Here is a 15,482-nt window from a genome sequence, read left to right as displayed (position 1 = left end):
ATCGGGAACTCCTGGCCGTCTACCTGGCGATCCGTCATTTTCGCTATTTTTTAGAGGGTCGCTTTTTCGTGGCCTTCACTGACCACAAGCCACTGACGTTTGCTTTTTTGAAGGTTTCCGATCCGTGGTCGGCCCGCCAGCAGAGACACCTCACTTTCGTTTCGGAATTTACCACCGACGTTCGGCACATTGCGGGTAACTAAACGCCGTGGCGGTTGCCCTGTCCAGACCGGCGGTTTCCCCGGTTGCCGAGGTAAGTTCCGGGGTGGATTTCCAGGAGCTCGCGGAGGCTCAGCGCCTGGAAGACACCCCCTCCCTGTACCCCCACACCACCTCGGGGTTGCGGTTGGCACAGGTAGCCTGTGGTCTCACTCGTACCAAACTCTGGTGCGATATTTCTCTGCCACGCGCCCGCCCGGTAGTGCCCACTTCCATGCGGCGCCAGGTTTTTGATACCATTCACGGCCTGGCACATCCGTCCATCCGGGCCACTTTGGCTCTGGTTGCGGCTCGCTTTGTCTGGCACGGGCTGCGGAGGCAGGTGGCCGCCTGGTCCCGCTCCTGCATCCCTTGTCAAACCTCCAAGGTACACCGGCACACTCGGCACGCCGTCCAGCAGTTCACGGTCCCCGCAGTCCGATTCCTCCACATCCATGTGGATCTCGTCGGCCTGTTACCCCACTCCAGGGGCTACACCCACCTCCTCACGGTAGTCGAGCGGTTCACCCGGTGGCCAGAGGCGCTCCCGTTGTCCGACATCTCAGCAGCCTCCTGCGCTCGGGCTCTGGCACTAAATTGGATTGCCCGTTTCGGCGTCCCGGACGTCATCACTACCGACCGGGGCGCCCAATTCACCTCGTCCCTGTGGGTGGCTCTGACTCAGCTGTGCGGGTCCCGGTTACAGCAAACCACCGCCTATCACCCCCAGGCTAACGGGATGGTGGAGCGGTTCCACAGGCAGCTTAAAGCGTCCCTCACTGCCCGCCTGTCCGGCCCCGACTGGGCCGATCAGCTCCCATGGGTTCTCCTGGGTATCCGCACGGCTCCGAAGCACGATCTCGGAGCTTCCTCGGCAGACCTGGTCTATGGCTCGCCCCTGCGGGTACCAGGCGACGTTCTCCCTCAATGTTCTACCCTCCCTCCCTCCATGCCAGCACTCTTAGCTTCACTCCGAGCGCGGGTGGGGTCCCTGGCCCCGGTCCCTGCTTCTCGTCACGGGGATCCCCCTTCACATGTCCCGGCGGCCTTGGGCGACTGTGAGTTTGTGTTCCGACCCATCGATGCCCACCGTCCCCCGTTCCGGCCGGTTTACCAGGGTCCGTTCAGGGTAGTGAAGAAAGGCACAGTCACCTTCACGTTAGAAGTGGGTACAAGACAAGAGGTCGTCTCGGTATCCCGCCTTAAGCCTGCCTATTTGGACCCAGACCAGCCCGTCACAGCGGCTCAACCTCCTCGCCGGGGCCGACCTCCGGCCGCGGCTCCCATACAGCAGTTTTCCCCCTCGCTGCCCCCGTTCGGGACTCCTCTTCCCCCGGTCGCCTTGCCACTGCCGCCTCCGGCTCCGTCAGTTTCCCCTCCTCCCGCGGTGCCGGCTTCCCCGTCCCCACCCCCGGTTGGGCCTCCCTCTCCTCCCCGCACCCGCTCCGGTCGGGTGGTCCGGGCACCTGCCCGGTACCGCGCTGAGGGTTCTGGGGGGGGGGTCATGTAGGGGCACAGGGATTTGTCCAGACCATCGAACCCACTGATTGGTAGAAGAGGTGAGGTGGTGCGCAGGTAAAGGAACCAGGCAGTCTGGTTTAGAACTCCAAGAGAGACAGTAAGATTTATGGTTGTTTGTCGTTTACAGCGTTGGTTTTGTCACGGTTGTTAGTCTTCTAATAAACGTCTACCTCAACGCACATCGCCTTACGACTCACCATAACACGATAGCGCGACAACTTTAGGCCCACCTTACTCACCGTCGTCCCTTTGGTGCTAATGGAAGATGTTTCATTGAAATCGGTGTTATATTTTTAAAGGAGGGATAAGGGAGGTTGAGGTGATGGAGTGGGGTGGGAGGGGAAGGGGGAGGGGAGGGGGGAGGGGGAGGGGAGGACGGAGGAGGAAGGAGGGAGGGGGAGGGGAGGAGAGAGGAAGAGGGAGGGGGAGGGGTGGAGAAAGGGGGGAGGGGGAGGGGTGGAAGGAGGAGAGGAAAGGAGGAGGGGGTGGGAGGGAGGGGGAGGGGAGGGGGAGGAGGGGAGGGGAGAGGGGAAGGGGAGGGGGGTAGGAGGGAGGGGGAGGGGAAGAGGTGGGGAGAGGGAGAGGGAAGGGTTGCAGGGAGGGGGGAGAGGGAGGGGGGAGAGGGAGGAGTGGAGGGGGAGGGGGGAGAGGGAGGAGTGGAGGGGGAGGGGGAGAGAGGAGGGGGAGGAGAGGGTGCTGCACCAATGCAGAAGAGTTTTGAGCCCAACTGGTCCATGGTCTAGTCAGCTATAATAAGCTGCTGGAAGTTAGTTTGTAGTTTGAGAGTGAGGAGTGGATGTGGTACCACACTCCCACTTAGTGTCCTTTGGATAAGATGCAGGTACTTCATTATCCAAAGGTTATAAACTAGCCAAGCTGTTTCACTTGGCTGTGCTTGAACACTATTCCTACCCTTATATCCACCTGCGTCTTTCAGATATAGTTACAATACCTGCCTCACCTATTGTATCTCCTCTGCCAGCTCATCCGTATACCCGCCACCCTCTCCGCAAAATAAACCAGTTTCCAATGAAATCTTCCCCCTCTCACCTTAAATCTATGCCCTCCCTTCCCTGAGGAACAGAGTGCGGCCTTTCATCTTATCTACGGCCCTCTTTATTTTGTGGACATCTATACGATCACACTTATTCTCTGTACGGAGTTTGTACGTTCTCCCCGTGATCTGTGTGGGTTTTCGCCAGGTGCTCCGGTTCCCTCCCAAATTCCAAAGACGTGATGGTCTGCAGGTTAATTGGGGCTTGATACGATCGTAAATTGTCCCTGGTGTGAGTAGGATAGTGTGGTTGTGCGGGGATCGCAGGTCGGTATGGACTCGGCGGGCCGAATGGCCTGTGCTGGTGCTGTATCTCTGGACACAATAAAACTAAACTAAATTAAACTAAACTAAACCCTTCAGTCATCTATGCCTTGTAGAACAAAGAACCAACCTATCCAGCTTCTCCTTATAAAGCAAGCCTTCTAGTTTTTACTTTAGGAGATACAGCACAGAAACAGGCCCTTCGGCCCACCGAGACAGCACCGGCCAACAATCACCCCGTGCAATGGCACTATCCCACACATTAGGGCCAATTTACAATTTACAGAAGCCAATTAACCTACAAACCCGAACGCCTTTTGAGTGTGGAAGGAAACCGGAGCACCACGTGATCACGGGGAGAACATGCAGACTCCGTACAGACAGCACCCATGATCAGGATTGAACCCGGGTCTCTGGCGCAGAAAGACAGAAAGTGTACCACTGTGCCGACCGAGTGACATCCTTGTAAATCTTTGTGCATCCTTTCCAGTTTAACGACATCCTTCCGATAGTAGGGCAACTTGTTTCTCTCGCGGTTCACAGACTCGCCAGCCGCCCGCCACTTCTGCAGGCTGGAGGAGTCTGTGTACCACATGTACATGGAGTGTGTGAGTCTGTGTACCACGTGTACATGGAGTGTGTGAGTCTGTGTACCACGTGTACATGGAGTGTGTGAGTGTGTACCACGTGTACATGGAGTGTGTGAGTCTGTGTACCACGTGTACATGGAGTGTGTGAGTCTGTGTACCACGTGTACATGGAGTGTGTGAGTCTGTGTACCACGTGTACACCGAGTGTGTGAGTCTGTGTACCACGTGTACACGGAGTGTGTGAGTCTGTGTACCACGTGTACATGGAGTGTGTGAGTCTGTGTACCACGTGTACATGGAGTGTGTGAGTCTGTGTTCCATGTGTACATGGACCGCGTGAGGTTGCAGCCCCTGTTCCAATATCTGTAAAGGGGCCGCTCCTTTGGGCTTCTGGCTGCCCCTCACACCCACCGCCCCCATCGTTGGCCACCCTGTGCGTAGGGGGAGAGGGTGGGGGGGCCTGAAGATGTCCGGGTCGGGTTTGCTCCTGGGCCTGGCCAACCCGGCCGTCAGCGAGTCACGGCGCCAGGCGGAAGAGGGCTCTGCTCGAGCCGGCTTCCCGCCCCTTTTCCGGGGTTTCGTCCGTCCGCGCCCGGGTGGCGTTGGAGAGGGACCGCGCGCTGTCCACGGGCACCCTGGGGGATTTCCGGGACCGCTGGGCACAGTGGGGGATTGGATGCATCCTGGATAGGCATTGTAATATTGTTGTGTAATAGTTTCATGTGATATATTTGTTTGTATTGTATTCTGGTGGTGGGTTCTGTTTTGTTTTAGACAATAGACAATAGACAATAGACAATAGGTGCAGGAGTAGGCCATTCAGCCCTTCGAGCCTTGTATTGTAAATATTGTTTTTAAATAACTGAATACATTTTTTGATAATAATTTTTTTTAAAGATAGTAGGGTAACCAAAACTGTCTTGTACGGCCCCACTCCTGGGCTCAGTATCCTGGCCAATGAAGGCAAATGTGTCAATTGCCTTCTTCATTGCCTTATCGACTTTTGTTGCCACTTTATAGGAAGATGTCCCTGCACCCCTAGTTCTCTCTAATCTACAACATTCCCTCGGGTCCTACCATGTATTGTTTAGTCCTTGCCCTGGTTGATCCTACTAAAGGGCAACACCTCGTATTTATCTGAATTCAACTCCATTTGCCATTCCTTGGCCTATTCGTTCAGTTGATTGTTTAGTTCGTGTAAGAAGGAACTGCAGATACTGGTTTAAACCGAAGATGGACACAAAAACCTGGAGTAACTCAGTGGGACAGCCAGCATCTCTAGAGATAAGGAATGGGTGACTTTTCTGGTCGAGACCTTTCTTCAGACTAGTTTAGTTTAGTTTAGAGATACAGCGTGGAAACAGGCCCTTCGGCCCACTTACCTGTGATCACCGCACATTAACACTATCCTACACACACTATGAACAATTTTATATTGATACCAAGCCAATTAACCTATATACCTGCATGTCTTTGGAGTGTGGGTGGAAACGGAAGATCTCATAAAAAAAACCCACGTGATTACAGGGATAACATACATACAACACCCGTAGTTAGGATCAAACCCACATCTCTCAAGCTGCAATCGCTGTAAAGCAGCAACTCTACCGCTGCGCCACAGTGCCGCCCCAAATTTGAGGATTGACATCCTTAATTCATAAGTTGTCGGAACAGAATTTGGCCATTCGGCTCATCAAGTCTACTCCGCCATTCAATCTTGACTCATCTATCTTTCCCTCTCTTTCCTTCCCCTGCCTTCCCCTCCATAAGGGAGAGTTAGATACAGCTCTCAGGGCTAACGGAATCAAGGGATATGGGGAGAAAGCGGGAACGGGATACTGATTTTGGATGATCAGCCGCGATCATATTGAATGGTGGTGCCGAATGGCCTACTCCGGCACCTATTTTCTATGTTTCTCTAACCCCTGACAGCTGTACTAATTAAGAATCTTTCAATCTCCAACTTAAAAATATCTATTGTCTTGGCCTCCACGGCCTTCTATGGCAATGAACTCCACAGATTCCCCACTCTCTGAATATAGAAATTTCTCGTATATAGATACGTCCTTTTATTCTGAGGCTATGGCCTCTGGGCCAAGATTCTTCCACGATTGGTAACTAAATATCCTTAGATATTCTTCTTCACAATTAATTTAGTTTAGTTTTTAGATACAGGGTAGAAACAGCCCGTCGAGTTTGTGCCGACCAGCAATCTCCCCGCACTACCCTGCAAACTAGGGAATGATTCACAATTTTTACCAAAACCAATCAAACTACAAACCCGTACGGCTTTGGAGTGTAGGAGGAAACCGGAGTGGTAGTGGGGGAGTCTAGGACCAGCGGTCAGAGTCTATAAATTAAAGGATGTTCCTTTAGGAAGGAGATGAGGAGGAATTTCTTTAGTCAGAGGGTGGTGAATCTGTGGAATTCACTGCCACAGACGGCTGTGGAGGCCAAGTCAGTGGATATTTTTAAGGCATAGATAGATAGATTCTTGATTAGTACGGGTGTCAAGGGTCATAGACATAGAAACATAGAAACATAGAAAATAAGTGCAGGAGTAGGCCATTCGGCCCTTTGAGCCTGCACCGCCATTCAATATGATCATGGCTCAGTAATCTGTACCTGCCTTCTCTCCATACCCCCTGATCCCTTTAGCCATAAGGGCCACATCTAACTCCCTCTTAAATATAGCCAATGAACTGGCCCCAACTACCTTCTGCGGCAGAGAATTCCACAGACTCACCACTCTCTGTGTGAAGAAATGTTTTCTCATCTCGGTCCTAAAAGATTTCCCCCTTATCCTTAAGCTGTGACCCCTGGTTCTGGACTTCCCCAACATCGGGAACAATCTTTCCGCATCTAGCCTCTCCAATCCCTTAAGAATTTTATATGTTTCAATAAGATCCCCCCTCAGTCTTCTAAATTCCAGCGAGTATAAGCCCAGTCTATCCAGTCTTTCTTCATATGAAAGTCCTGCCATCCCAGGGATCAATCTGGTGAACCTTCTCTGTACTCCCTCTAAGGCTAGAATGTCTTTCCTCAGATTAGGAGACCAAAACCGTACGCAAAGTCCAGGTGCGGTCTCACCAAGGCCCTGTACAACTGCAGCAGAACCTCCCTGCTCCTATCCTCAAATCCTCTTGCTATGAATGCTAACATACCATTCGCTTTCTTCACTGCCTGCTGCACCTGCACGCTTGCTTTCAATGACTGGTGCACCATGACACCCAGGTCACGTTGCACCTCCCCTTTTCCTAATTGGCCATCATTCAGTGTCATGGGAAGATGGCAAGAGAATGGGGTTAGGAGGAAGAGATGGATCAGCCATAGTTGAATGGCGAAGTAGACTCGATGGGCCGAATGGCCTAATTCTGCTCCTATCACTTATGACCTTATGACAACCTGGAGAAAGCCCACGTGGTAACGGGGAGCACGGACAAACTCCCTGCGGACAGCGCCTGTAGTCAGGATCGAACCCGGGTCCCTGGCGCTGTGAGGCGGCAATTCTACCACTGCGCCACCGTGCCACCCTCGACGCTATTCTTTGTATCACCAATTCTACTGCTGTCAGCAAACCTACTTACCATGCCACCTAAATTCACCTCTAAATAGTTCATGTAAATGGGAACCAACAGTGGACCCAGCACTGATATCTGTGGCACCTTGTTTGTTTGTCCTAGTTTGTCTCACCACAAAATCTCACCACACATTTACCTGAATTCAACTCCATCTGAACAGTCAGAACCCCTTTTCCCAGGATGGAAAAATAAAATGCCTGTGCGCATGGTTTTAAGATGTGCGAGACCAAGTGGACCCGTTGGGCCCAAACCTCTCCTGCATTGGTGCAGCACCCTCTCCCCCCCCTCCCCTCCTCCCTCCCCCTCCCTCCCCCTCCCTCCCCCTCCCGCCCTCCCTCCCCCTCCCCTCCCCCGTTCCCCTCCCCTCACTCCATCCCCCTCAATCTTCCTTATCCTCCCTCCTGCCCCCTCTCTCCCTCTCCCCCTCTTAGTGTCTGGGCCTATAGCAGCCCTCAGACCTACAGTTTCCGGGCCTACAACGCCCCCCGGGCCTAATACGGGACAAGGGCGGTTCCGTACGGGACAAACCAATTTAGCCCAATATAAGGGATGTTCCGGCTAATACGGGGCAGTTGGCAACCCTACTCTCTGGTTACCCTTTTCCCCTTTATGTGCTGATATAACCTCTTGGGATTGTCCTTTCTGCTATCTGCCAAAGCTATCTCCTGTCCCCGTTTTGCCCTTCTGATTTCCTTCTTCTGCCTACTCCTTAGTTCCCGAAACTCCTCCAGGAACACACTTCAACCCAGCTGTCGACACCTGTCCATGCCTCCTTCTTACTCTTGGCCAAACCCTCGTTTATCCTCATCATCCATCCTTGGATAAGAGAAGTTATTCTGCACGACAAAGTTTTAGTTTAGTTTAGTTTCGAGATACAGCGTGGAGACAGGTCCTTCGGTCCACCGAGTCTACACCGACCAGTGATTCCCCCTACACTGGCACCATCCTACAAATGAGGGACAATTTACAATCTTTACTGAAGCCAATTAACCTACAAACCTGCATGTCTTTGGAGTGTGGGAGGAAACCGGAACACTTGGGGAAAACCCACGCAGTCACGGGGAGAACCTACAGACTCCGTACAGACAGCACCTGCGGTCAGAATCGAACCAGGGTCTCTGACGCGTAGGGTTGCCAACTTCCTAACTCCCAAATAAGGAACAATAGGTGATGTCACCACCCGCGCCCCATGTGACCTCACCCAGCCAGCGGCCATGTGCTCCATCTCCACCGACGGTGGCCGCCTGGGCCGGGAGGCGGGTTGATACGCAACCTCCGTTAGGCGAACATACTCAGCCCCACTCCCCGAACACACTCCATTAGCCTACATTGTCTGGGGCTACAGCGGCCCCCGGGCCTACAGTGTCCGGGTCTACAGCGCCCCCTGGGCCTAATACGGGACAAGGGCAGTCCCGTACGGGACAAACAAATTTAGCTCAATACACGGGATGTCCCGGCTAATATGGGACAGTTGGCAACCCTACTGACGTGGTAAGGCATCAACTCTACCGCCCTTACAGGTCTTACAGTGAGGTACATATATCTCCACACACCACCAGGCTACACTTCACATAAAGAGTAGTAGCTCACAATCTTTTTGTCACAGTGGAAACATTAAAGACTAGAGAGCACAGTTTTCAGGTGTGACGGGCATAGATTAAAGGAGATGTGTGTGGCAAGTTTGTTACCGAGAGTGGCGGCCCAGTTGGGCGGCGGTAGAGTTGCTGCCTCAGGCCCCAGGGACCCGGGTTCGATCCTGCCTACGGGACTTGGAGGCAAAGTTAGTGGATATTTTTAAGGCAGAGATAGATGGATTCTTGATTACTACGGTTGTGGGATTGTGGGCAGAAGGCAGGAGAATGGGGTTACGAGGATGAGATCGATCAGCCACTTAATCGGCCGAATGGCCTAATTCTACTCCAATCACTTAAGATCTTATGACAAATGGAAGAAGACAAACGCATTAATAAGCTGCTGGAAGTTAGTTTGCAGATTGAGTGCGAGGAGTTTATGTGGTACCACACTCCCACTTAGTGTCCTTTGGATCAGATGCAGTCCGTCATTGTACAAAGGTTATAAACTAACCAGAGTGCAATCTTACAGTGGGACAAACATTTGAAGCACTCCATACTCCTTTATTGCATTTATTAATAATTTGATTGAGAATGTAGGTGAGATGTTTCATAAATTTGTGGATTAAACTAAAATTGTTAGGGGTGGTGGTGGAGGCAGGTAGGTTAGTGCTGTTTAAGATGTTTTTATATGCAGGGAATGGAGCGATATTGATGGAGTGCAGGCAGAGGAGATTAATGTATCCTTTATCCTCGATTGTAATCATGTATAGTCTTTTCGCTGACTGGATAGCACGCAGCAAAAAGATTTTCACTGCACCTCGGTAGGTGACAATAAACTCAACTGAACTGAATTAAACTGAATTATACTTAACTAATTTGAATGAATGAATGAATGAATGAATTAATGAATGAATTAATGAATGAATTAATGAATGAATGAATGAATAGATGAATAAGTTTATTGGCCAAGTATGCAGATACAAGGAATGTGCCTTGGTGCTCCGCTCACAAATGACAACACAAACATACAGTTAACAATTAAGAATAAAGCATAAACACATCAAAACAATAAGGATACACCATTACGGTCTAAACATGTGGGTGAAAATAAACCAGAGCAAAAAAGAGACTACATACTTTGGGTATTGAGTAGAACAATCACTCGTGGAAAAAAAGCTGTTTTTATGTCTGGCTGTGGCTGCTTTGACAGTCCGGAGTCGCCTTCCAGAGGGAAGTGCTTCGAAGAGTTTGTGGCCAGGGTGAGAGGGGTCAGAGATGATCTTGCCCGCTCGCTTCCTGGCCCTTGCAGTGTACAGTTCGTCAATGGGGGGAAGGTTGCAGCCAACAACCTTCTCAGCTTCTTAATTTAAACTAAACTAAACGAAACTAAACCAAACTGAATGGAACTGATCTAATCGGAATTAAACTGATCGTAATTAGACGAAGCTACAATTTCACTGTACCATTTCTTTGCACCATGAAGATTTGCTGATTCTGCTGCTCTCAGTCAGAAACTGAGTGGTGCAGCGGTAGAGTTGCCGCCTCACAGCCCCAGAGACCCGGGTTTGATCCTGACTACGGGCGCTTGTCTGTACGGAGTTTGTACGCCCTCCCTGTGACCTGCGTGGGTTTTCTCCGAGATCTTCGGTTTCCTCCCCCATTTCAAAGTGGTACAGGTTTGCGGTCTAATTGGCTTGCTATAAACTTAAATTGTCCCTCGTGTGTAGGATAGTGTTAGTGTGCAGGGATCGCTGGCAGGTGTTGACTCGGTGGGCCGAAGGGCCTGTTTCGTCACTGTATCTATAAACTAAACTAAACTGAACTTTTCAAAAGAGACAGTAATTTATGGGACAAAGGCCATGAAATAAATGGACTCAAATCCTGCAATGGTTCAGATGTTACCAAGTAGTCCAGAATTTCTCTTCACATCGGAAAATTGACTGACAAATGTTGTGCCTTTATTCAAGAAGGGCTGCAAGGAAAAGTTTGGGAAGTACAGGCCAGTGATTTTAACCTCTGTGGTCGGAAAGTTACTAGAGAGTATTCTGTGGGAGAGGATATACATGCATCTAGATGGACAAGGGGTGATTAGGGATAGTCAACATGGTTTTGTATGTCAAAGATCGTGTCTCACGAATGGATGTGACCAAAATGGTCGATGAAGGCAGAGCTGTAGATGTTGTATACATGGATTCCAGTAAGGCATCTGACATGGTTGGCTGTTCCGGAAGGTTAATAATAATAATAATAATAATAATAATCCTTTATTCGTCCCACAACGGGGACATTTGCAGGGTTACAGCAGCAAAGTGGATAGCAAAAATAAATAAGCATTCATCTATATACTAAAACTCTTGTTTGTTTGTTTATTTGTGATCGAACTACAGCCAAAATGGTACACGATAGCGTGACAATTTTAGGCCCACCTTACTCACCGTCATCGCTTTAATGGTAAAGCAAGTAGTTTTATTGAAATCGGTGTTATATTTTTAAGGTTATTCACATTTTAAAGTTTAAATCTATCTCCTAGGGAGGGAGGTGGGGGGGGGAGGGAGGGAGGGGGGAGGAGGGTGGATAAAGGGGGTTGGGGGGGATGGAGAGGGGGAAGGGGAAGTGGGGAGGGGAGGGGGAGGGGAGGGAGAGAGAGGGGAGGAGAGGGTGCTGCACCAACGCTGGAGAGGTTTCTGCCCAACGGGTCCACTTGGTCTAGTTATAAATAAAATACAAATAATTCTCTTTATTTACTGGTCTGCTGGGAGCAGTGCTGATTGTGCAGTCTCATGGCAGCAGGAAGGAAGGACCTTCGATATCTCTCCTTCACACACTTGGGGTGAAGAAGTGTCACTGAAGGAGCTGCTCAGTGCAGTGACAATGTCCTGCATGGGGTGGGAGTCGTTGTCCAGCAGTGATGATAGCTTTGCCATCTTCCTCCTCCCTCCCACCGCCTGCACCGAGTCGAGGGGGCAGGACAGGCCCTGTCCCAGGACAGAGCTGGTCTTCTTGATCAGTTTATCAATTCTCTTCCTGTCAGCAGTTGAGATGCTGCTGCTCCAGCAGACCACTCCATAGAAAATGGCTGATGCCACCACAGTGTCGAATAAGGTCATCAGGGGTGCCCCCTGCACTCCAAAGGACCTGAGTCTCCTCAGCAGGTACAGTCTACTCTGGTTAGATCGCATGAGATCCAAGGAGAATGGATTGAACATTGGCTTCTTGGAAGGAAGCATAGGGTAATGGCGGAAGGTTGCTTTTCGGATTGGAGGCCTGTGACTAGTGGTGTGCCTCAAGGTTCAGTGCTGGGCCCATTGCTGTTTATCATCTATATCAATGATTTGGATGAGAACGTACATGGCATGGTTAGCAAGTTTGCAGATGACATAAAAGTGGGTGGTATTGTAGATAGTGAAGATGGGTTGTCAAAAATTGCAACAGGATCTTGATTGGTTGTGCAAGTGGGCAGAGGAATGGTTGATGGAATTTAATACAGAGAAATGTGAGGTGCTGTATTTTGGGAGCACTAATATGGGCAGAACCTAGGCAGTGAATATTAGGGCTCAGGGGAACATTGTAGAGCAGATGGATCGAGGAGCACAGGTAGTATAAGAAAATAACTGCAGATGCTGGTACAAATCGAAGGTATTTATTCACAAAATGCTGGAGTAACTCAGCAGGACAGGCAGCATCTCAGGAGAGAAGGAATGAGTGACGATTCGGGTCGAGACCCTTCTTCAGACTGATGTCAGGGGGGCGGGATAAAGGAAGGATATAGGTGGAGACAGGAAGATAGAGGGAGATCTTGGAAGGAGGATGGGAAGAAAGGGATAGAGGAACTATCTAAAGTTGGAGAAGTCGATGTTCATACCACTGGGCTGCAAGCTGCCCAGGCGAAATATGAGGTGCTGTTCCTCCAATTTGCGGTGGGCCTCACTATAGCACTGGAGGAGGCCCATGACAGAAAAGTCAGACTGGGAATGGGAGGGGGAGTTGAAGTGCTCGGCCACCGGGAGATCAGTTTTGCCAACGCGGACCGAGCGCAGGTGTTGAGCAAAGCGATCGCCGAGCCTGCGCTTGGTTTCGCCGATGTAAATAAGTTGACATCTAGAGCAGCGGATGCAATAGATGAGGTTGGAGGAGGTGCAGGTGAACCTCTGTCTCGCCTGGAAAGACTGTTTGGGACCTTGGATGGAGTTGAGGGGGGAGGTAAAGGGACAGGTGTTGCATCTCGTGCGGTTGCAGGGGAAAGTGCCCGGGGATGGGGTGGTTTGGGTAGGAAGGGACGAGTGGACCAGGGAGTTATGGACGGAGCGGTCCCTGCGGAACGCAGAGAGGGGAGGGGATGGGAAGATATGGCCAGTGGGGTACATAGTTTGTTGAAAGTGGCATCACAGGTAGATGAGGTGGTCAAAAAGGCTTTTGGTAGATTGATCTTCATCACTCAGAGCATCGAGTATGAAAGTTGGGAGATTATGTTGCAGTTGTATCAGATATTGGTGAGGCCAAATTTAGAGTATTGTGTTCAGTTTTATGTACCATGTTGGAGGAAAGATGTTGTCAAGCTGGAAAGGGTGCAGAGAAGATTTGCAAAGAAGGATGTTGCCAGGACTCGAGGGCCTGAGCTATCGAGAGAGGTTGAGTGGACTCTATTCCTTGGAGTGCAGGAGGATGAGGGGTAATCTTGTACAATATCATGAGATGGGGTAGACGCACAGAGTCTCTTTCCCAGGTTAGGGGAATCGAGAACCAGAGGACAAGGGTTTAAGGTGAAGGAGAAAAGATTTAATAGGAATCTGGGGGGTAACTTTTTTACACAAAGGGTAGTGGGTGTGTGGAACAAGCTACCAGATAAGGTAGTTGAGATTGGGACTATCCCAACATTTAAGAAACAGTTAGACAGGTGCATGGATAGGACAGGTTTGGAGGGATATGGACCAAACTCAGGCAGGTGGGACCAGTCTAGCTGGGACATGTTGGCCGGTGTGGGCAAGTTCGGCCGAAGGGCCTGTTTCTACACTGTATAAATCTATGACTCTATGACAAATGCATTAATAAGCTGCTGGAAGTTAGTTTGTAGCTTGAGAGCGAGGAGTACATGTGGTACCACACTCCCACTTAGTGTCCTTTGGATAAGATGCAGTACATCATTGTACAAAGGTTATAAACTAACCAGAGTGCAATCTTACAATGGGACAAACATTTGAAGCACTCCATAATCCTTTATTGCATTTATTAATAATTTGGATGGGAATGTGGGTGACATTTATATACTAAAACTCTCGTTCGTTTGTTTGTTTGTTTGTTTGTTCCTGAACTACAGCCGAAACGGTACACGATAGCGCAACAATTTTAGGCCCACCTTACTCACCATCGTCCCTTTGGTGCTAATGGAAGAAGTTTCACTGAAATCGGTGTTATATTTTTAAAGTTATTCACATTTTAAAGTTTAAATCTATCTCCTCGGAAGGGAGGAGGGAGGGAAGGAGGGGGGGGTGGAGGGAGGGGGGGGGAGGATAAGAGAGGTTGAGGGGGATGGAGTGGGGGGGGAGGGGAAGGGGAGGGAGGAGGAGGGAGGAGGGGAGGGAGGATGGAGGGGGAGGGAGGGGGGAGGGGAGGGGGAGGCGGGGAGGGGGAGGGGGGGAGAGGAGAGGGGGGAGGAGAGGGTGCTGCACCAATGCAGGTTTGGGTCCAACAGGTCCACTTAGTCTAGTGTTTCATAAATTTGTGGATTACACTGAAATTGTCAGGGGTGGTGATGGAGGCAGGTAAGATAGTGCTGTTTAAGATGTTGTTATATGCAGGGAATGGAGCGATGTTGTTGGAGCAGAGGAGATTAATTTATCCTTTATCCTCGATTGTAATCATGTATAGTCTTTTCGCTGACTGGATAGCACGCAGCAAAAAGATTTTCACTGCAACTGGGTACGTGACAATAAACTAAACTGAACTGAACTAAATTAAACTGAATTAAACTTAACTAAATTAAACTAAACTAAACCAAACTGAATGAAACTGAACTAACGGGAATTAAACTGATCGAAATTGAGTCAGCTAAACTAAACTAATCTAAACTAAACTGAACTACGCTAAGCTACACTAAACTTTCTCACGCAAAGGGTGGTGGGTGTATGGAACGAGCTACTGAAAGAGGTAGTTGAGGCAGGAACTGTCGCAACATTTAAGAAACATTTAGGCAGGTACATGGATTGGACAGGTTTAAAGTGATGTGGGCCTAAGGCAGGCAGGTGGGACTAGTGCAGATGGAACTTGTTGGCCAGTGTGGGCAATTAGGGCCGAAGGGCCTGCTTCCATGCTGCAACACTCTATGACTCTCTGACTCTATGACAATTTGTCATACAACAAGATTCCAAAACTGGAATTGATGTTATAGATTGAGAATGAGTTATGGAGATCATACCACACTCCAAATTTGATGTCTTTGGATACTGCAGAGTAGTCTGTGCTATATAGGATATTATTATTAAGTTGGAAAGAGAGCAGAGAATATTAACGAGGATGTTGTCAAGGCTCGACTGCCTGCACTAGAGGGAGAGGTTGGGCAGGCTAGGATTTTATTTCTTTGAGTCAGATTTTATTCCTTTATTCCTTCACCAGTCAGAACATTGAATATAGAAGAAAGACACAAAATGCTGTAGTAACTCAACGGGTTAGGCAACATCTCCGGAGAAAAGGAATAGATGACGTC

The sequence above is a fragment of the Rhinoraja longicauda genome, chromosome 34 (genome assembly GCF_053455715.1).
Source record: "Rhinoraja longicauda isolate Sanriku21f chromosome 34, sRhiLon1.1, whole genome shotgun sequence".
NCBI classification, from domain to species: Eukaryota; Metazoa; Chordata; class Chondrichthyes; order Rajiformes; family Arhynchobatidae; genus Rhinoraja; species Rhinoraja longicauda.
This window is presented reverse-complemented; position numbering follows the sequence as displayed.